Consider the following 24,313-nt stretch of genomic DNA (forward strand, 5'->3'; position numbering starts at 1 on the left):
ATGGCGGCCGTACCTACTTAGCTGGGAAAAAGGGACAATTCTAATTTATTTGGGGGTATTAGGGCAATTATTAGTTTATAAGGTTGGAAATGACAGGTGTCCATCAAATTCAATCTGTGTTGATCCAAAGGAAGGCAAAAAACCCTTGTGAGGCAGACGACAGTAGCCTCATCACAGGGGAAAAATTCCTTGAAGCGATCCAGTATGCAGAGGCCGGGGGCCCCCTGTTACGCCACACTCTGCACTTCTTCTGGGGTCTCCCTTTCTCCAGTGTGGGGGACGTCACCTGGAAAATGTTGTCCTGGTTCGATACGGGGTCCATCATATCCAGAAGCGCTGGGTCCGCTCCATGGCTGCTAAATATAAGGGCGCTATTACTGCTTCTGATATGTTCGGATCGTGCAGCAAGCTACAGGGCAGCGAGGGACTGGAAGAGGGGGCGCTGGTATAAAAGTTATCCCCGTACAGGTGGTAACCTTTATCCAGCAGTGGGAAGATCAGTTCCCAGACGATCTTTTCACTTGTTCCGAGGATGGGGGGGGGCATCTGGGGGCTGGATTTGGGTGTCCCTTCCTACATACACTCTAAGGGTACGTGCACACTGCGGAATCGCGACAGATAACCCTTCGTGCATTCCGCAGTTGGCACCCGCCGGCGGAGTGATGCAGGCGCACGTCTCCACACGTGTCATAGACTCCATTCTATGCACGGGCGGATTCCGCTCTCCGTCCAACGTATTCATTCTTTGGATGGACGACGGAATCCGCCCGTGCATAGAATGGAGTCTATGACACGGGTAGAGACATGTGCCCGCATCAGTCCGCCGGCGGGTGCCAGCTGCGGAATGCACGAAGGGTTATCCTTCGCCATTCCGCAGTGTGCACGTACCCTAAATCTGTAAGAGTACCCTGAGGTACTTTGGAGAATTTCACACCATACCGTGATCTCTTATTGGGACGGTACTGGTGGAAAAGACGTGTCTGGGGGGCAGCGTACACTACGCTACCCCCAGACACGTTACTGGATGATGAGGATGAATGGAGGAAAGAAGGATCCCCCCATTCATCCTCACTGGCTGTTTCGGTGTCGGAGGCAATAATAACGTATCCCTCTGACGCCAAAAACACCCTGGGGGCCATCTTTATATGGGGATTGGTATATGGGGTATGTAGTGGTGTAGTGTCAAACTTTATTCAATGTAGTGTGGTGTAATGTAGTGTTTTTTACGTGTTTTTTTTACAGTAAGTATAAAAAAAAAACCTACGCCAACAAAGGAGTTGCTGATAAATGCCGCACTTATGCGCGGCACTTATCAGAAGACCGTGGCAGTAGAATATAGAAAAAAAACACCCTACGCCAAAAAGGAGGAGTTGCTGATTAGCAGCGCACTTTCGTGCGATGCTGATCAACACTCAGCGCCGATAGGGTGCGGAAAATAGAAAAGAAACATTGGGAAAACAAAAAAAAAATTTTCTACATTTTGAACATCCCTGTAGCTGCTGATAAGTGTATTACACATATCAGCCGCTAGAGGGCAGCAGAGCGCAAAATCCGGAAAATGACGAGGCTGGAGCCGAAAATAGCCAAAAGAAGACGACGGGGACCGCCGGAAAGATCCGAAGACGCGCCGGAAAGACGGAGGACGCCGCGAACCCGGAAGACGCCGATCAGGACCCCGGGACAGGTGATTAATGTACAAATACCTGCTCTGGACCCCTCAGCTACCTAGCTGAGGGGTCCAGGGCAGGTATTTTTTATTTTGTGGGGCTCTGATCGTGGTGCCACCGGCCTGATCGCCGTGAACGTCCGGCCAGCCATTCACGGCGATCAGGCCGGTGGCACGGTGACCACCATTACTTCTTACAGTAATGGCGGTCGGTGCCGTCCTCGGACAGCACCGACCGCCATTTTTTTCCGGGTCATCGGGTCACCGATGACCCGGAAAGATTCCGATCGCCGCTATTGGCTGATCTGAATTGATCAGCCTATAGCGGCGATCGTAAGCACGGGGGGTGTGCCGAGAAGCTAAGATGGCCTGCTATGATTTATAGCAGGCCATCTTCCCCGATCGCTGTGTGCGAACACGCAGCGATCTGGGAAACATCGGGCGTAAATTTACGCCCTGATGCGCCAAGTACCAGGGCGCGAGGGCGTAAGTTTACGCCCGATGTCGTTAATGGGTTAAAGGGATTTTTCACCTACGAAGCCCTTTAAATGTGAATAACTTTAACCTTTTCTGTTCTGTTCCTTTTTTTTTTTTTTTAGTAATCTTAATACAAAAAAAAAGTTTGGAATAAATGTTTAAAGAGAAGGCATCATCTTTTCCTACTTTTAGCCGCTTACAGTTTTCTTTCTTTAACTATTTTAAGAAACTCCCCAATCACAAAAATGTAGTAGTAATACAATAAATACTAAGTAGGAAGAAAGGGGGAGGAGGGGGACAATACTGCAAATTTTCTGACAGTGACCACTGGGAGAGTTAAAGCATCACTATCATTTTAACTTTCAAAGACTAAATCAACAGTCGATGTGATATAAAGCAAGTTTGCAATTGACATACTTTTTTTTTAGTTATCAGGGAAAATATGGAACTTCCTGTTTACTGACATTTTCTTTCTCAAAGAGTCAGAAAACAGGAAGTCCAGTGTTTCCCAGGCCATCTGAGGGCTCACAGAGGAGGCAGTCATGTGACTGATGGACACATTGAGCGGTGACACCATGTACTGGCTGAAACTCCTGTGTTTAGTTTGTTTTTTCAACCAGCACAAGTCTAAAAAGCTGCCTTGGGGAGACTGGACGTTGATTTCTGGTAAGTTCAGCTATGTTTTATAGCATGATAACAACAGAAAATAAACCTGCTTTAAATCACAGCTACTGTTGATTTAAAATTTGGAAGTTATAACAATAGTGACTAGAGATTAGCGAATAGTGAAATATTCGACTTTCGAGAATTCGAATCGAATAGGCACTGATATTCGACTATTCGAACGAATATTCGATCCCATTATAGTCTATGGGAAAAAAAATTCGAGGCACTTGGAAATCCAAATTCGACCACTTGGAGGTCACCAAGTGCCCCATGAAACCTCCCTAAACGATGCGAACATCTCCGGAATGACACTGGGACACAAAACACCCCAAAATCGCAGTATAATGCTACTCTCTGCAGTTGAGAAGGAAAAATATTTGTGAATGCTTTACGAATGTTTACGGCAATGTTCACACATTTCCTTCGTATTTCGTGCACAGCGTTACATACATGATTCCAATATGCATCCGTACAGCGTCACATTATTTGCGCGTATCACGCATTACGCTGTATGAATGCTAGGCCGCAGCAGAGCAGAGATTAGGCAACTGCCACTATAGGTATCTCATGCCTTTTACAGGGCAACTGGCACAATAGGTATCACTTGCCTTTTACTGGGCAACTAGCACAATAGGTATCAAGTGCCTTTTACTGGGCAACTGGCACAATATGTATAACGTTTATGTGCCCTTAGTGGGCTAAACCAGGGACTCTATAAGTTACGTGTACACACAGGGTACTGAAATGAATACAGCTGCTGATGCTGCTGATGCTGCTGATGCTGATGCTATTGCTGCTGTTATATCATCTATGTCTTAGCACTGAGAAGTGCTTCAGATTCAAAGATGACCTTTTTTGCTGGATCTTAGCCCTGAAAAGGACTTTTGGGTTCAGTATTAATCCTGCCTAACCAAAACGCTACTAAATCCTATCTCTCCCTGCTCGAAGATCTCTCCCTGGCTAGGTTGAAAGTGCATCTGCGGTCAAGAGGCGGAAGTCAATTATTAAATATTCAATGTCATGTGTTTCAGCCATCCAATGAGAGTAGACGCCGTTTTTGCACTGCGTGCATACTCCAAGGGTCCCTCACGGCCTCCCTATATGGTGATTGGATTAAAATAAGCACCAAGTGAGATGGGAGGGCTTTCGAATGTTTCCCGCATATTCGTCACACTACTCGATTGAATTCGAATCTTTCGAATACCGCAATATTCGATCAAGTACCATCTCGATCGAATCGTATTCGCTCATCTCTAATAGTGACACTTTAAAGTTCATTCCCACATCCCGTATATTACGGAGGCTATGGATGGGGAAGCCCTGTGATGAAGTGTTTCCCCACCAGGCATTATGTATCAATATCACGCCGGGAATAAGGAAACTGTTTAAATCTCTGCAGCACTGTTTTGACAGAGCCATGCAGCGCTATACCTACAGTGCCACAGAGATTCAAAAACTTTCCCCGCTCCCGGCACGATATTGATTATTATGCCTGGTGGGGAAACAGTCCATTACAGGGCTTACCTGTCCATTGCCTCCGGAATATACGGGACGTGGGAATAAGACTCTGTACCCACAATCTGACCCCCCCCCCCCCAAACCGCTTGCACCTTCAGATAGCTGCTTTAATCCAAGATCTGTCCTGTGGTCCGTTCTGAAGGTGATGCAGTTATTGTCCTAAAAAACAACTTTTAAATTGGCAGCTCTGTGCCCAACGGCTGGGGCTTAAATTGTGTATGCATTAGGCTGGCACAACCTCTCTGTCCCTCCTCCCCTCCCTCCTCATCCTTAGGAATGCTCCAGGCAGATTGTCTTCTATTCCTCACCTGTGTCAGCACGGCACATGGGCTGGATCGTTAAGGCACCTGTGCAATGTTCAGACAGGAGAAAATGTTCCAGTTGCATTCCTAATGATGGAGAGGGTGGGGAGGAGGGACGGAGGGATGGTGCAAAGTTAGGGCACAGATACTCTAAGCCCCTGCCATTGGGCATGGGGCTGCAAATTTAAAAGTTGTTTTTTAGGACAATATCTGCATCACCTGCCGAACGGACCCCAGGACAGATCCTTAATTAAAAGCAGCTATCTGAAGGTACAAGTGGTTTTGGGGGGTCTGATTGTGGGTATATAGTGGTTTTAAGTGAAAGGAGAAATGTGGAAACATCTTGCTGTAAGTATTGAGTATTGACTCTGAATACATGGTTTTCAGACATTAATGTATATTTTGCAGCCTTTATTTAAAAGGAATACAGAAGTTATACTATGTAAAGCACTGAGGAATTGCTTTTTTTACAGTGGATCTTATTTTCTTATATATATATATATATATATATATATATATATATATATATATATACTCTGTTAAAAAGGCTTATATACATCAGCATGATCTTTTACTGTTGCACCATATCTTTATATTGTAGAAGATTAGTGAGTAAGGGTGGGCAGAAACACAATTTTTCTTTCCTTAACCCCTTAGTGACCGCCGATACGGCTTTCTACGGCGGTCACTAATGGTCCTTATTCTGCTGCCATCAGCTTTTTACGGCGATGGCAGGGAATAAGGCTGCGGGGCCGGGACGGCCCCCACCCCATCCCCCCGGCTACCGGAGGTAGCTGAGGGGTTGGGGCAGTGTGTGCGGTCCGTCCCGCCCCCCCCCCCCCCCCTTACCGACGATCGCCGCTATTAACGTTATAGCGGCGGCCGTCGGTAAAGGGGATTACCGGTGCAGCCGCCGCCTTTCATCTCCCCCCGCCGTGAATCTACGGCGGGGGGAGATGAAATAAGTGTATATCAGACTCCAGATCAGACCCCCCTAGTGCCCCGATAACTAACCCCCCTCCCCCGGCGGCCATCATTTCCAAGATGGCCGCCGCCATCGCTGTGAACCGACTAACGTCGGTTCACAGCGATGAAAAAGTTAAAATGAATGAAAGCCCCATGCTCTCCGCCACCGGAGGTAGCGGAGAGCATGGGGCAGTCATCGGGGACCCCCCTGTTTGGTCCCGGTACAAGCGATCAGCGGTATATACTATATACCGCTGATCGCTTATACCATGTGCTCCCGGCACTTTTTATCCCGTCACCATGAATGATTGGTGACGGGGGATAAAAAGTGATGTCCCCCCACCCCCCAAGTCGCCCCCCACCCCCCCTGTCACCCCCCCTGTCACCCTCCCTGTCACCCTCCCTGTCACCCCCGTCCCCCAGTCACCCCCCCTTCCCCATATACTCACCGGATCCACGGAGCTCCTTCCTCCTCGACGTCCTGGCTGGTTATGAAGTGCGCATGCGCTTCACAACCAGCCAACTCTGAAAATTTAAAGTGACAGAGACCAATTTGGTTTCTGTCACTGAACTATGATTACTGTGATAGAAAATATCACAGTAATCATAGTAATACAGTGAAAATGAATATGTAAAGTACAAAAAGTGACAAACATACAAAAAAATAAAACACACACTTTTTATTATAGTAATAATTGCAGTTTACTCCCAAATTACCCCTAACCCCTCCCCAGATTACCCGTAACCACCGCACGTTGCCCGTAACCACCGCACGTTGCCTGTAACCACCGCACGTTGCCCGTAACCACCACACGTTGTCCGTAACCACCGCACGTTGCCCGTAACCACCGCACGTTGCCCGTAACCACCGCAAATTGTCAGTGACCCCCTCCAGATTGCCCGTAACCACCACAAATTACATGTACCCACCCCAGATTACCTATAAGCACTTCAGTTTATCAGTAACAATCCCAGATTGTCTGTAACCCCTCCAGGTTGCACATAACCCCCCAGGTTCCCCGTAATCATGCCAGATTACATGTAACCCCCCCAGATTGCACGTAACCACCGCGCGTTGCCTCTGACCACGCCACGATGCCTCTGCCCACGCCACGATGCCTCTGACCACGCCACGATGCCTCTGACCACGCCATGATGCCACTGACCACCGCACGTCGCCTCTGACCACCACACGTCGCCTCTGACCACCACACGTCGCCTCTGACCACCCCAAATTGCCAATGACCCCCTCCAGATTGCGGTGCCCATGTCAGATTACAGGTACCCACCCCAGATTGCCTATAAGAACTTCAGTTTATCTGTAACCACCCCACGTTGCCCGTAACCACCCCACGTTGCCCGTAACCACCCCAGATTGTCTGTAAGCATTGCAGGTTGCCCGTAACCACCCCATGTTGCCCGTATCCACCCCAGATTGTCTGTAAGCACTGCAGGTTGCCCGTAACCACCCCACGTTTCCCGTAACCATCCCAGATTGTCTGTAAGCACAGCAGGTTGCCCGTAACCAGCCCACGTTGCCCGTTACCAGCCCACGTTGCCTGTAACCAGCCCACGTTGCCTGTAACCACCCCACGTTGCCGTAACCACAGCAGGTTGCCTGTGACCACCACACGTTGCCCATAACCACCACACGTTCCCCGTAACCACCCCGCGTTGCCCGTAACCACCCAAGAAACTTCTTCAGAAAAATCTGCACTGAAAATGCTAATTGGCGCTCCTTCCCTTCTGAGCCCGGCTGTGTGCCCATGCAGTGGTTTATGCCCACATATGGGGTACTGTTCTACTCAGGAGAACCTGCTTTACATATATTGGGGTGACATTTCTCTCCTGTTCCTCGTGAAATTGAGTAATTTCAAACTAAAGGAACATATTATTGGAAAAATTCGAGTTTTTCATTTTTACTGTCTACTTTTGAATACTTTCCTCAAATACCTGTGGGGTCAAAATGCTCACCACACCCCAAAATAAATTCTATGAGGGGTGCACTTTCCAAAATGGAGTGACTTATTGGGAGATTTTACTCTGCGGACACTACAGGGGCTCTGCAAACGCACCTGGCACTCGGAAACTTCTTCAGCAAAATCTGCATTGAAAAAGCTAATTGGCGCTCCTTCCGTTTTGAGCCCTCCTGTGTGCCCATACAGTGGTTTACGCCCACATATGGGGTACCATTGTACTCAGGAGAACCTGCGTTACAAATTTTGTGGTACTTTTTTCCTCTTGTTCCTCGTGAAATTGAGAAATTTCAAACTAAAAGAACATAATATTGGTCAAAATGGTCACCACACACCAAGATGAATTCTTTGAGGGGTGTACTTTCCAAAATGGGGTGACTTATGGGGGGTTTTCTCTCTGCTGACACTACAGGGGCTCTGCAAACGCACCTGGCGCTCAGAAACTTCTTCAGCAAAATTTGCATTGGAAAAGCTAATTGGCGCTCCCTTCCTTCTGAGCCCTGCTGTGTGCCCATACAGTGGTTTACGCCCACATATGGGGTACCGTTGTACTCAAGAGAACCTGCATTACAAATTTTGGGGTGCTTTTTGTCTCATATTCCTTTTGAAAATGAGAAACTTTAATCTAAACATATATATTATTGGAAAATTTAAATTTTCAATTTTTTTACTGCCTAATTGTGAATACTTTCCTCCAGCCCCTGTAGGGTTAAAATGCTCATTATACCCCTAGATTAATTCTTTAAGGTGTGTAGTTTCCAAAATGGGGTCACTTATGGGGTTTTTCAGGATACCAGACTTCTAAATCCATTTAAAAAAATAACTGGTCCCTAAAAAAATCAGTTTCACGAAAATGTGATAATTTGCTGATAAATTTCTAAGCCCCATAACACCCTAAAAAAGTAAAATATGTTTACCAAATTATGCCAGAATAAAGAAGACATATTGGTAATGTGACTTAGTAACTAATTTATGTGCTACGACTTTCTTTTTTTAGAAGCAGAGAATTTCAAAGTTCATAAAATGCTAATTTTTTTAATTTTTCATGATATTTTGATGTTTTTCACAAAAAACACACAAAGTAGTGACCAAATTTTGCCACTAACATAAAGTGCCATATGTCACGAAAAAACAATCTCAGAATCGCTAGCATACGTTAAAGCATCACTGAGCTATAAGAGCATAAAGTGAGACAGGTCAGATTTTGAAAAATTAGCCTGGTCATTAAGGCCCAAACTAGCTGCAGCACGAAGGGGTTAAGCTGGTTCTCAGAAGTTTTGTTTTTGGAGAAAACAGATGAACAGATGTTTTCTACTTCTGAGTTCCATATATCTTGTACTTTCCTCATCTATTAAGTGTCATAAAAAGTGCCATAAAAAGGACACTGTAGCCTAAAATCATCGATATACAGAGCAGTACTGGATCTGCATTAGTTTGTAAGCTTAAAGGGAATACTGTATATCACCTAGATTTTTTACTGATCATAGCAAGATACTGAAACATGTTCCCTCTTGCCTGAGCTATTTTAACAGTATTTAGTGATATGTAGAGATGAGAGAATATCGAGCATGCTCGAGTTCGTCTGAACCTGAGCGTTCGGCATTTGATTGGTGGTGGCTGCAGAAGTTAAATAAAGCCCTAAGGCTATCTGAAAAACATGGATATAGTCATAGGCTGTATCCATGTTTTCCAGACAACCTTAGGGCTTTATCCAACTTCAGCAGCCACCACTCCCCCCTTTCTGGGCCTTGCTCAGCACCCCCCATCTCACTAAGCTCCCGCCTGCCCCCCAGATCTCACTCAGCTCCGTTTCCCACCCCCACCCCCCCCACACACACACACACACACCTCAGTTTTGCAGCATAGAGGACGCTTTTATCAAGATTTTATCAAGATTTTATCAAGATTTGCCAAAATTATCTAGAAACGGCCCTGTGTGTACCTCTATAAACAGTTATCTATATACAGATGTCACCTGTCACTGTATTCCTGTCTATGGTGAAAAGAAAGGCACTGTTGGGAAAGGATCTGTACAGAACAGGAAATCTCAGCTTAGTTTTAAGCCTAGAAGTGAGAAAGAAAACTGCAAGATTTCAGGATTGTTTTCAAAAAATATATAGTAAAAATTGATAGTTAGAAAAACATCACCAAGCTTTACCAAAACATCAACAAAATATTTAACATTTTAACATTTTTTAACATTTAAAAAATGTTTTTTTTAAATGATAAGTAATTTTCTCATTCCCTTTAGGATGTACAGTGGTTTATCTTAGTTTGTTATATATTCTTCTGCACAGTGTCACATGGTAGAAAATCCTTCTTTTTGAGATCAAAGTTAATTATCTATACTTACTGCAATGCTGATAGCAAGCTATTCTGATTGGGGAAAGACTCAATGGCCCAGATTTATTGAAAACGTTCTATCTGCAAACTTAAGGCCCTATTACACGAGTTGATTATCGGCCGTTACGGACAATAATTATAGCAGCGATATGCTGTGGGCTGCCCGGATTATTTAGCGATCACCCAAGCAGCCCCCCCCCCCCCCCAGCTCTTACCCACTTGCTGCTGACGCATGTAATAGCGCTGGCAGCAAGCAGGGAACATGAAACAAGCGAGTGCTGACCTGACAGGTCGGCGCTCTTTTGCTCCTCTGAATCACGCTGTATAATAGGGGCTTTAGAGTAGACAATCTTCAAATGCAGATTCCCCAGCTTGTTTGATCATATATCTAGATATGTCCCCAGCCACTAAGCTATTATTCCCAGGTACTTCTCCCAGAATGTTTAACTCCCTTAAAACCTGATACATGGTCAAACCTTTCCACTCCATTTATTACTTCTCTGATGCATCCTTTTGCATCCTTCATATACATCATGATGTCATTTGAATAAAGCTAAATGATGTCCTCCTTTCCACAAAATCCAAACCGCTCAATCCACTCTGCTTTTTTAATCATACTTACCAACAAATAGGGCAAAGATGAGAGGGCAGAGAGGTCACCCATGCTTTGTTCTCTTAAATAAAGGAAAGGAATCAGAATTGAATCTCCTTGTTTAGAAGCAGAACTGCACATGTTGCGAAGGCCAAATAAGATTGTAAGTAAATGCAGAATTAGTAAATGCAATATGCTGTTGTAGAAACCAATAAATGTTTTACCATTAGTGATGAGCGAATAGTGAGATATTTGAATATTCGTACGAATATCCCGCGAATTTTCGAATGTTCGATCGAATATTTGATCCCATTAAAGTCTATGGGAACAAGTATTCGATTAGTGAAAAACATCTATTTGACCATTTGGAGGGTAAAAGCGGAAGCTGGGGGATTTGAACGCTTATCGAATATTTATCAAATATTCGTGGGATATTCGTACGAATATCGAATATTCAAATATCTCACTATTCGATCGAATATCTATTCGATCGAACAGTATTCGCTCATCACTATTCACCATCCAAACATTACTGAGTATAATATACACTGCATATGCCGTGGTACAGAGTGCTGAGGTGTTATGCAGCAGGTGGGCATTTGATGATTTTGTGGACACACAAGCACTGGCGCTTGTAAAGGTAGCACAGTTGTGAGGGTGCAGCGCAGAGTCCAGCACTTAACCAAAGGTGATAATTACTAATAAACTTCAATGCAATACAGTTAATAGAACCCAGAACTTAACAGGTGCAGGGGACAAATCTGGAGAAGGATCATTGACATGGACAAGGTTTTCCCTAGATGAAGGCTACCCCTCCTGTGGGTTTAGCATTGCATCTTAACAAGAGTCTCTTTCATAAGAAAATCTTTCTCTTAGTCTCTCACTCCACCATCCACCAGTAAAAGACCTTGTACAAGAAACTAACTAATCTTATATATGAGTGAAAGGATCTTACCTCCTATTGGTGGGGCTGTGTAAGAACAAAAAGTGAGAGGAAGTGTCAGTGGCTGAGAGCTGTGTGAGGCACCAGTGATTGGTTAGAAACAATGAACATACATTACAGTATTTAACCCTAGGCCTTCAGTCGTGCTCTTAAAAACAGATAGGGGAGAGTGAGACACCAAGTGGTGAAAGTACAAATGGCAACGCCATCCCCTTGTTTGACACCTGACAGAGTTACCTTTACCCGGGTGACATAAGACTTGGACCACCCAAACTGAGACACTACCTATATAAATTATTCAACAAAAATCAACAACAAGATGGGGTCAAACAATATGTATATAGCTGGATGTAACATCAATAATAGAGGAATAGTGATGAGCGAGTACTAAAATGCTAGGGTGCTCGTTACTCGAGACAAATATTTCCTGATACTCGGGTGCTTGTTTTGAGTAACGAACCCCATTGAAGTCAATGAGAAACTCGAACATTTTTGCAGGGGACCCAAGTTTGGTAGAGGGAAGGTCGTGTGAAAACCTTTCAACCTCAGAAAATGATGAAAACACCACGGAAATAGGCAAGAAACCAGGGGTAGCATGCATGGATGCCTCTGAGGGTGCCTAATCGCACCATTATGCCAAATTATGGGCAACAGCATGGCAGTGATCACACAGTGAAGGATTAAAACAGAGGTAGCATATGAACCACTCCAAAATTTAGCCTGACATAGCATGGCAGTGAGAACACAGGGAAGCATTAAAACAGAGGTAGCATATGATGAACCACCCAAAAACTTTGCCTGACACAGCATGGTGGTGAGGACACAGAGAATCATTAAAAGTATGGTAGCAAGTGAGCCTCCCAAAAATTAGGCCTGACACAGCATGGCAGTGAGGACACAGAGAACCATTAAAAGCGAGGTAGCAAGTGAGTCTCCCAAAAATTAGGCCTGACACAGCATGGTGGTGAGGACACAGAGAACCATTAAAGCAGAGGTAGCATATGAACCACCCAAAAACTTAGCCTGACACCACTGACCCAGACCAAGATAAACAATACAATCATCCAATTAAAATAGCCGGATTAAAGGTAGATTTAGCCTCACACCCTCATGCAGTTGTGCGTGAGAGGCATATCATTGGAGGTAGGGACGAAGAATAACAATACAGTCTTCTTAAGAGGCCCTGGAATTTGAATAAATACACTTTTAATCCTTTAAAGAGTATCTAAGAGAGGGCAAGTACAGTAGCCTGTTTATTAAAAAGACCTGGTCAATCCTGCCTTGAGTTTGAATTTGAGTTTGAATTTGAGTGGCTTAGTGGTTAGCACTGTAACCTTGCAGCGCTGGGGTCCTGGGTTCAAAAACCACCAAGGCCAAAATCTGCATGAAGTTTGTATCTTTTCTTCACGTGATCACCTGTTCACACTGCTGCGGTTTCAATAGCGGTGTACCGTGAGGCCCCGTAAGTTGCGAGAAGAAGCTAGGGAGTGAATGTCTGCAGTGTGCTTTGAAAATTGAAATTAAACATTAAAAAAAGACCATGAAGTGGCCTTTAACGAGCAGCTGACTACTGCCTTTGAAACAGCTGAAAAATGAAAGGACGGCAGAGAACACCCGCAAGTTAACACCCACAGATAATATGGTTCGAAATGGACAACACAAGGAGGATGCTAAATTAGGATCCACCATGTTCACTGTCTGTTCCTTTGAACAGTGGCGTGTATCTTGGAGATACAATAGATGACCAGATAGCCCTGCAAAATAGCACTTGAATTGAAGTCGATTTGATTTGAAAATTTAAATTGAAGATAAAAAACAAACAAACATAAAGTGGCCTTTACCGGCCTTTAGATGAGGCAGCCGTGGAACCTCACAAAAAGTAGGCCTAACATAGTAGAGTTTGGCTGTAGCAGTTGGGGTAACTTTCCCTGCATCATGTGGCTCACTCAATACTTTGACTTCTCCCCACCGCGGATTTGAGTTTAAATTTGACTTTGAATTTGACTGTAGCAGTTGGGGTAACTTAACTTGCATCATGTGACTCACCACTTCTCCCCAACAATGATTTGGGTTTGAATTTGACTAAAGCAGCTGGGGTAACTTTCCCTGCATCGTGTGACTCACTCAACACTTCTCCCCACCGCTGATTAGAATTTGAATTTGACTGTAGCAGTTGGGGTAACTTTCCCTGCATCATGTGACTCACTCAACACTTTTACTTCTCCCCACCACTGATTTGAGTTAGAATTTGACTTTGAATTCGACTGTAGCCGTTGGGGTAACAGGGGTTTCCCTGGTTGACTTGCGTAAATGCGCACAGATCCGATGCACCTTGGTGAGTAAGTCAGACAAATTGGGGTAGGTTTTAAGGAATGGCAGCAACACTAGGTTGAAGACGTGGGCCAGGCATGGTACATGTGTGAGGCTGCCAAGCTGCAGAGCCGCCAGCAGGTTCCACCTGTTGTCACACGCAGCCAAGCTCACTGCTAATTACACTGGGTAAATAGCAGTGAGCTTGGATACGTGTGAAACAGTTGCTGATCTACTTGCTCTGGCCCTGCTTCTCCCTCTGCCCAGCCCTCTTCCAACCGGTCCTGTGACTGACCTTGCCTCCCCCTCAGAAGCTAAGGGTAAGTGCTGCTATATAGAGTATGCCACCCTCTTACACAGGGAAGTTAGATGTGAGTTGGATATGCCTTCACTGAGAAATACAGAAATCATAAAATATACTGGTGGTCAGGTCACACTAGCTTTTTGGAGGCTGTGATATAAAATCTGTTGGTGACTGCAGCTATACACTGTATGACACCCCCTTACACAGGTCAATCAGTAGTGAGCTTGGATATGCCTTGAGTAAGAAATACAGATATCATAAAATTTACTGGTGGTCCCACTAGTTTTTTGGAGGCTGTGGTATACACTTTGTTGGTTGCTGCACCTATACACTGTGTGACACCCCCTTACACAGGGCAATTAGCAGTGAGCTTGGGTATGGCTTCAGTAAGAAATACAGAAATAAGTAAATATACTGGTTGTTAGGGCCCCCGGGAACACAGAGACACAGGACAAGTGGGCCCTATGGCTAAGACCCCCCACACTCTCCCTACCTACTTGCAGTGCAGGTCCTAAACAACTGGGCGACGATTCCTGCACTCAAATAAGTGTGAACACAGACAAGACACAGGACAGACAAACAAGGTACAATGACAGCAGACAAGGCAAAGTCACAAAGACACACAGAAGGACAGGACCAAGAAAGCAGCAAGGAACGGAGGACCAAACAAACAGAGGACGAAAGCCAGAGATGCAACCAGGTAACGGTGAAGCCAAAGCCTGAACAGTGGAGCCAAAGCCAGAGATGAAGCAAGAAGAACTGAGCACTAAACAAGGTAAACTGAGGACTAAGGAGAACACTGAACCAAAAGACAAAGAAGGTAATAAACAAGCAAGGGATCAGGAAACCAGGAATACAGACAATATCACAGAGGCAGGATCTAGCAGACAGACAAGCTGCAAAACTATCAAGAGCACAGAGTGAAGGGAGAGGCACAGGTATAAGGGATCAGAAGTCCCGGACTCCAAGCTGATAGGTGGAACAGGAGAAACACACAAGAAATCACAGAAAGCCAGAGGTGAGGAGACCTGTCCATCACAACACAGCAGACACAATTAGTGAACAGACCACAACAAGGAAAGTGCAGGGAGAACTAAGAAAACATGGACCGGAACACAGATGACCTCAGCAGAAAACACAGTAAAACAAGGAACGGATCATGGCCAAAAGTGCAGTCTTTGGCGCAGAGGTCGAAACTTCGCAGCAGAGGGTGGCACTGATGACTTTTCAGGCGCGATCATGACACTGGTGCTCAGTGTCACACTAGTATTTGGAGGCTGTCGTATAGAGTCTGTGTGTAAGTGGTGGTCTGTGGTCTATGGCAGTAAAGTTCTATGCAGGTGTACTACAAATCACAGCAATACAATGTACAACAGCAGCACCACCAGCCACAAAAAAATAAAAGAGTATTGAGAACTTCTTAGGGGTCTGTATGCAACACCTAATGTCATGAATGTTCCTGTTGGAATCTTGGCGCAGTCCTCAGTTCGTAAGATACGACCGAGACTGCGCTTTTGGCCATGATTCTGCACTTTTATGTTTGTATTTCATTTATGTCTGAACCTGGTCTGAACACTGTCCTATTCCAGCCCTTGCTGGGTGGTGATTAGCAGGCTTCCACCACACCCGTGTCCACCTGTGTAGCTCTCTGGCAGGTTCAGAGTTAAGCTTTCTTGCTCTGGTTTCTGTGATTGAGGGATCTTATAGCCAGTCAGTTTCCTTGTTGTCAGCTGTGTATGCTCTGCAGTCAGGAGGCTGCTCCAATGGGATTCTGGACCGGGCTCTGGTTCACTATAAGTCATTCTCAGTATCCCAGTTCATTGCTGGTTATTCAGTATAGCTTCCCTGTCCTGCATTCCAGCTCTGCCTGCATTTATCTGCGTTACCTCTGGTTTTCTGTCCCTTGCCTTGTTTTCTGACTACTCTTGCTTGCTGCCTGCCCCTGACCATATTGCCTGTTATTCGACTACTCTTTTGGATCCTGATTTTGTACCTTGCTGCCAGACTGTTGTGACCCGGATTGCTGACCATTCTTCATTGTGTTTTGTCTGTCTGTCTTGTCTTTGTGTCCCACCTAGCCAGTACAGGGACCGCCGCCCAGTTGCTGCCCTAGGGTTTAGCCTAGGGGGGCAAGTAGGTAGAGTCAGTGGGCGGGGCTGAGCTTAGGGCTCACTGTCTCAGTGTGTCTGGTGTCACCGGTTCCTAACACCTAATGTCCCCTTTCTGCCAGCAGCCGATCACCACAGTGTGCTGCTGCTTCTTTCGCTAGTATACCCTGCCTACTGGAACACTAATTCCCTCCCTAACGCTTTCCCTGACAAGCAACAGCTCTGTTCCTAAGGTTTTCCAGCATGCATGTGAGCCTCAGTCAATATCTTACTGTGTAAACACCCCTAAAAATAATATGCACTTACAGTACTTTTTTTTAATCCATTTTGAAGATGAAGGAGAATCAGCAAATTTATTAAAGGGAACATTTGTGCTGATTAGGCTACCAGAACAGCAGAACGCACCTCATAGAGTTCACTGACAAGACACAGAGGCGTGACTGGTCATTGCTCAGATGACTAGTTCACGGCTCTCCCCTGCCTCGGGCGCAAGAGTATTTTACCTGACATGAAGGATGTGGAGCCCAGAACCTCAAACACCATTGGAGACCAGCTGTGAGGAGCATGCAGCTGTTCTGGGAGCCCAATCAGCACACATTTGCTGATTGGTTCTTTTAAGGCTAAATAGAAATCAGGAGACTATCGCCGTGCAATCTAAACCATGTGGAATAATTAAGTGGAATCTAAATCTCCTTCATTCTGCCCAGACATCCATGATGACTTCCTTTAGCTACTGTATGACTCAATTATACAGAGTTTGCTGCTCAGATGTCTTTTTGGATCCTTACCCTTTATAGTAGCTCCTAATAATGTCCCACACTATCACATATGCCCTCTGAATTGAATAATTATGCCACTGTGTCCTCCTAAGTAGTTTAATGATGCCACTGTACCCTCCTAAGCAGTTTAATGATTCTACTGTGCCTCCTAAGTAGTTTAATGATGCCAATGTGCATTACCGGTCAAAACTTTTAGAATACCTCAATTTTTCCAGTTATTTTTTTTACATTAACACAGTTATAGTACAGCAAATAATGTGAGATAGTTCAAAGGTTCAAAAGTAAGTTAATTAAAACATAAAAATAACATTATTATTTTTTTTAACCTTACTGTAAATGCAGCAATAGTTTACATTTCAGATTTTAAACCAAAAGGCTATTTTTTATGGCAAGACATTAAGAACAGCTGCTCAGCAGCACAGAAAGCAAATTGTGACTTGAAATAGGATGGAAACTACTCCTGTAGGTGTTTAGAGATAACTTTCTCTATCCTCTGATTCTATAAACCAGTGTGGGAACAGACTGCATTAAAATACTTTCTGAGGGTGCAATACTGGGTACTGTCATTTTCTATATATTTACACACTCTCAGCAGATTTTTAATTCCGCTGTGAGAATGTACAGTAAAGCCCCTTCCCACTTAATCCACCACTGACAAGCTAATACGTTACTCACCCGCTCTCCCGCTTCCTTCTCAGGCTCCTGGCTCCCAGGCATCCTGCTTAGCCAGTGGCTGGGACAATGCACTGATTGGTTGAGTGGGGTGCCAGAGAGCCAGGAGCCTGAGCAGTAACATATTAGCCCGGCAGTGGTGGGTTAAGTGGAAAGGGGCTTTACATTCTCACGGTAGAATGAAAAGCATTAAATCTGTACCTTATGCAGTGTTTGAGTGGCTTTGCTATTTAGGACAAAGCATATTGCTATCATAATGGAACAAAGACTGACAGACAATTATAACCCTTAGAACTATAAGTCTGTCCTACAGAGAAATTGTCAAAAAAGCCAGGTTCAGGTTTGACGGTTGGGGAATCAGTAAAAAAAAAAAAAGTCTCTGCTAATATTGTAAAATATATAAAAAAAAAGACTTATCGTCCCCAAACAGCACCCACAGTATACTTCTGAAGAGTGGAAGAAGGTCTTTTGGACTGATGAATCAAAATTTGACATTTTTGCATTTGCCATATAACAGCAAGCACTGAGTGGCAGGACTAAGACCTGAGTGGTTTCCTGGTCTTACCAGCACTCTGGTTTTTCAATTCTATTGACATTGTAAGGATTTTGATAAAAATGAATATGGGGAAGGCTACAAGTCTCTTCTCATCTGTTACCTGAACTGCCAGTGGCATACTGTAGCTACCATAAAGGCAGAACCCACCACTGCTACAGGGCCTGTAAACTAAGGGGGCCCACAGGCCCCTGCCCCTTTAACTATGACCATTCATGATGAACGCTTAAAACTGAATGCTGCAGTGCTATGACTGACAGAGCAAGAAGCCATTGGCTTCCAGACCTGCCAACCTCTCTTGTAGTCAGACGCAGCATTGCATCTCCAGCCACAAGAGTTCCCCATACGCATATCCACCTGGCCTGGCACAGACCCCAGTGTTTGTTCTCCCAGCTCCCAAGCACACAAGGGACATCACTTTAAAAAAAAAAATAGAGTTTGTAAAAGTATTAGAAATATTAAGAACATGAGATTCATACAATCATATAAGATATGGTAGACTACCAAAACTGCCACCATCAAAAAAGCTGTCCAAACTTTTTCAAAGATCGGAACAAGTTTCGGAAAAATTTTTCACTGTTCTCCCTGAGTTCAGTGATTGTTGTGTTTTGTTAGTCTATTTATCATTGCCCCGGTAGCCAGAATCCTGCTCCACACTGATGAGGGGCAAATACCCCGTAACTGCAGTCTGTGGATGGATGCCTAGCCTTGGTAACCCTTGTCTTATTTTGTTATACTCGCCACAGAGTTAGACTTTGACTTACAGGGGCCACCCTGGTGTTTCCCTATTTAGGTCCCAAAGCTCGCAACAGAATGAGGACCTGAGGGACTACGTATCAGGGTGGTTTGGTGCTCTCCCCACTAGGAGGCACCCCTTGGCAATGGGCTTCCTTTCTCTGGAGAGAGGGATATCTGGCTATTCCCGTGTTTTGAGACTCGTAACTGAGGCTCCACGGACCCCTTTTTTGCATATATATATATATATATATATATATATATATATATAGTGAGACAGTGACAGGGATTGTGGTTGGGAATCGCTATGTCTCCCCGAGGTACCTGTCATATGTGAATACTAGGTTCCAGAAAGTCCATACCTCATCCAGGGAAAGCTAACCCTAAAAAGTGTGCTTTAGGTCTGGAAGAAGCCCGGTACCTGGGGTATGTAATAGGAAGAGGTGTGATTAAACCCCAAGTAAACAAGGTGAAAGCTATCCAAAATTGGCCCAAACCCTTAACCAAGAAACAAGCAAGAGTCTTTTTGGGTATAGTGGGGTATTATCGCAGGTTCATTCCGAACTTTGCTACCATAGCAGCTCCCCTGACCGATCTCACTAAGGGTAACAAGTCTGTTATGGTCAAGTGGAGTGCAGAAGCCGAGGGGGCATTTCAAAAGTTAAAGTCAGTTCTGTGTAGTGAACCAGTGTTGATCACCCCAGATTTTGCAAAGATCTTTGTACTTCAGACAGATGCGTCTGATGTGGGTTTAGGTGCCGTTCTTTCACAGGAGGTAGAAGGTGAAGAACACCCTGTAACGTACCTGAGCAGGAGACTTACACCACCTGAGAAAAATTATAGCATTGTGGAACGTGAATGCTTGGCAATAAAATGGGCCTTAGAATCGCTCAGATATTACTTGTTAGGCCGACATTTTAAGTTAGTTACAGATCATGCCCCTCTTACCTGGATGAGTCTGGCCAAGGAACGAAATGCACGAGTTACAAGGTGGTTCCTCACGTTACAGAAATTTAAATTCTCAGTAGAGCACAGGTCAGGTAAACTTCAAGGTAACGCAGATGCGCTGTCCCGAACACACTGTTTGATGGCCAAAAGTGTTCGCCCCCACAGGTTCGAACAGAGGGGGAGGGTATGTGAAACAGTGACAGGGATTGTGGTTGGGAATCGCTATATCTCCCCGAGGTACCTGTCATATGTGAACACTAGGTTCCAGAAAGTCCATACCTCATCCAGGGAAAGCTGGGTGAGATATGGAGGAATCCAGGAAAGTTAAAACCCATAGCAAACTACTTGCTATGGGACTGTTTTTAGTTGCTGTAAAAGGGCCTGGATTTTTATGGAATGACAGGCAGGTTGGTAGTGGGGCCTGTCATTCCCTTTCTGGCCAGTCCAGGTTTTTCTATCTGGCCAAGTCAGCCCAGGTGCTGGAGGCCACAGATCACAGGTCTCATAAGTGGAGGCACAGAGTGTGTAGAGCTGTGTCTGTGCATGGACAGGGCCGGCGTTAGGGGGGGGGGGGGGGCAAGCAGGGCCCAGGGCCCCCATCCCCCAGGGGCCCCCTACCGCAGTTCCAGTAGGAGAGCGCCCTGCAGTGTCTGTTAATGATCCCTGGCTGCTGCTATCAGGGGTCACACAGAGGCTGCAGGATGCTGCTCGGTGTCTGCTCCATGTGTGTGTAGCTCCCCCTCCCTCCAGCTCCTCTTATTGCACGTGACTTCCTCCTCTGGTGTGGAGCTGTCGGGACGATGGAGGAGAGGGCTGCAGGGTGAGGATGACAGCCTGCTGCTGCTGCAAGGAACATGAGGGGGATGCACCACTACACCCAGCATGCTAGAGGGAGTAAGTATTCTGTATATGTAGTGTGTAATGTGTATGAATGTAAGTGTATAATGGATGAATGTAGTGTGTGTTACATGTCCTGTATATAGTGTGTGGACTGGATGGTTTGAATCTGTATAATTTGTTTTCATGGATGTGTGAGTGTATGTATATATAAAATGGTGTGTGTGTGTGTGTATATATATAAATAAATAATGGTGTGTGTGTGTGTATATATATATATATATATATATATATATATATATATATATATATATATAAATAATGGTGTGTGTGTGTATTAGCACTGCTGACTCCAAGTGTTGAGGTGAATAGACTGTATATAGGAGCTGCAGCCATTCTCTGGCCTCATCAGTCCTATGTAATTGCTGCAGGTGACCACTGAGGCCAATGATTGGCTGCAGCTCCTATGTATATAAGGCAATACGGTGAGAAAAAAAATAAGGTGGTATTCAGTCCTTAGGTGGTGGTCACTGTATGGTGGTAATATTGGTCTGTATACTGTATAGTGTCATTATGCAGTGGTCAGTCTTTGGCATTAATATTGTTCTGTATATAGTGTATATATAGTCATTACTGCCATAGATTGACTACCACATAATGACACCATATACAGACCAATATTACCACTATACAGTGACCACCACATAATGACTATATACAGACCAATAGTACAGCCATAGAGTGATCGCCACATAATATTGGTCTGGATACAGAGTCATTATGCAGTGGTCAATCTATGGTGGTAATATTGGCCTATATATAGTGTGTTTTCTTCAATAACGGTATGGAGGTATTATTTGGTCCTGATTATAGTGATTTTTTTATTTTATTTTTTTAAAGCAATTCATATAAATATTTCTTGTGTTTACACCACCAGCGGCAGTCCTGGCATGTAGTGGCAGTCCTGGCATGTAGCGGCAGTCCCAGAATGTAGCGGCAGTCCTGGCATGTAGCGGCAGTCCTGACATGTAGCGGCAGTCCCAGAATGTAGGGGCAGTCCTGACATGTAGCGACAGTCCCAGAATGTAGGGGCAGTCCTGGCATGTAGGGGTAGTCCTGACATGTAGCGGCAGTCCCAGAATGTAGGGGCAGTCCTGACATGTAGCGACAGTCCCAGAATGTAGGGGCAGTCCTGGCATGTAGGGGCAGTCCTGACATGTAGGGGTAGTCCTGACATGTAGCGGCAGTCCCAGAATGTAGGGGCAGTCCTGACATGTAGTGGCAGTCCTGGCATGTAGTGGCAGTCCCGGCATGTAGCGGCAGTCCCGGCATGTAGGGGCAGTCCCGGCATGTAGCGGCAGTCTCGGCATGTAGCGGCAGTCCCAGAATGTAGGGGTAGTCCTGACATGTAGCGGCAGTCCCAGAATGTAGGGGCAGTCCCGACATGTAGTGGCAGTCCCGGCATGTAGGGGCAGTCCCGGCATGTAGCGGCAGTCTCGGCATGTAGCGGCAGTCCCAGAATGTAGGGGTAGTCCTGACATGTAGTGGCAGTCCCGGCATGTAGGGGCAGTCCCGGCATGTAGCGGAAGTCCCGGCATGTAGCGGCAGTCCTAGAATGTAGGGGCAGTCCTGACATGTAGCGGCAGTCCTGGCATATAGCGGCAGTCCCGGCATGTAACCTTCTTAACTGAGTAAGGGCCCTAATACATGGAGCGAAAATTGTCCGAATCAGGACGCTAGCGCTCTGTGAGGACACCGGGGAACATGATCAAGTAGTATATATCACAGACTAGGCCTGAGGACACCGGGGAACGTTATCAGGTAGTATATATCACAGACACGGCCTGAGGACACCGGGGAACATGATCAGGTAGTATATTTCACAGACATGGCCTGAGGACACCGGGGAACGTGATCAGGTAGTATATATCTTTGTTGTTTACTATATACAGCAAGGATTGCACACACATCACTAATGATATACTGTATATATACACATAGGGGGAGATTTATCAAACATGGTGTAAAGTGAAACTGGCTCAGTTGCCCCTAGCAACCAATCAGATTCCACCTTTCATTACTAAGATTCTAAGTAGGTGGAATCTGATTGGTTGCTAGGGGCAACTGAGCCAATTCTTTTTTACACCAGTTTGATAAATCTCCATAGCTTTTGCTGCATCATAAAAGAGCCATGTAGTAGGCTCTCTAAGCGAGCTCCATTCTACCAGATTGGCGCTCACTTCTGCGGAATATCAGGCCGTGTAATACGGCCTTAAAAGTGGCCATACACTTCCAATAACTGCTGGCTGAACAATCCTTCACCTGACAATTATCTCTCCCATCTGGTCCCGTCCTCCCCATACACAGAAATTTGGCACATCTGAGTGTTCCTGTGTTCTCTATGAGAGGGGAAAGCCATAGCCATACAGATCTGATGGCGGCTTATCTCTCTGAGAACAAAGAGGCTGGGCGTTGATTTTCCACCAAGCCCGATCCCCTATGTCCACTGATATCATCTGTCAGAGGACTGTCCAGAGAGCCCCATACACCTTACACTGATGGCCGAACCCACCAGGAGCAACAGGTACCACCAACAAAAGAGTAAAATGTATGGGGACCTTAAATTGTTGCTAAAATATTTCAGCATTTGGGGCCCCACCTTCAACTTTGCCCAGGGCCACATTTAGTCTAAAACCGGCCCAGTGCATGGAGGTCTCTCCTGGCAGTGGAGAGGGTCAGGGCTGCTAAAGCTTCTGCTGGGACTTTGAGCCACACTGGTATTGTACCAACTTATGTTGTTTTATGTTGGGTGACTGGTAGCACGTCACCTGTATAGCTAGGATTTGCTGTGTTAGTTAGAGCTCAAGACGAGCAGGATTTATTTTACTTTGTGCCTGTATGTAAGGCTGAATTTCTTTTGGTTTCAATAAACAAACAGGGGCATCTCTGTTTTATAAAAGTTTGTGTCCCTGTCTCTGACTGCCAATCCTGCTGTCTGCCCGGCTCTACAGAGCTAATCTCCCACAATATATATATATATATATATATATATATATATATATATGATAAAAGCTATCAATAACTGTGGTGCAAAACAAGCAAGGCAGGTGCAAAAAAGTGTAAATATCACCAAGTAATAAAGGGGTTCATGTTGTGGTCCCCTGCTCCCCATACGTTCCAATCCCTTTTTGGGGTGAAAGGCTTCAGTGTAATAGCCAAATATATACCTGTTTATGTACAATAGTCAGCAAGATAATAGACCATACCTGGGCCTGTGCTGCATGCTAAAGAAGGAAATCCATATCCATCATGGCGGCGGCGTGCAGAGTGCTATACATGCGTCAACCACGGCACACCTAACAACCAGTCACATGACCAGACATTGTGTTCTGTTTATTACTATATTCATTGTATTTACAGGCAGATAATCTTTGCAAGGTACAGTTAGAAATCCTTGTATCCATTATATTTATCTGTATCTCTTTGCATGGATACATTCATTTACCTATCTATTTATTTATGTCTACCTATACAATCATGCTTTGTATTTATTTGTACTTTAAGGGTATAAACCCACTTGCCGGATCTGCAGCGAGTCTCCTTGCTGCGTTTTTGCAG

The sequence above is a fragment of the Dendropsophus ebraccatus genome, chromosome 14 (genome assembly GCF_027789765.1).
Source record: "Dendropsophus ebraccatus isolate aDenEbr1 chromosome 14, aDenEbr1.pat, whole genome shotgun sequence".
NCBI lineage: Eukaryota > Metazoa > Chordata > Amphibia > Anura > Hylidae > Dendropsophus > Dendropsophus ebraccatus.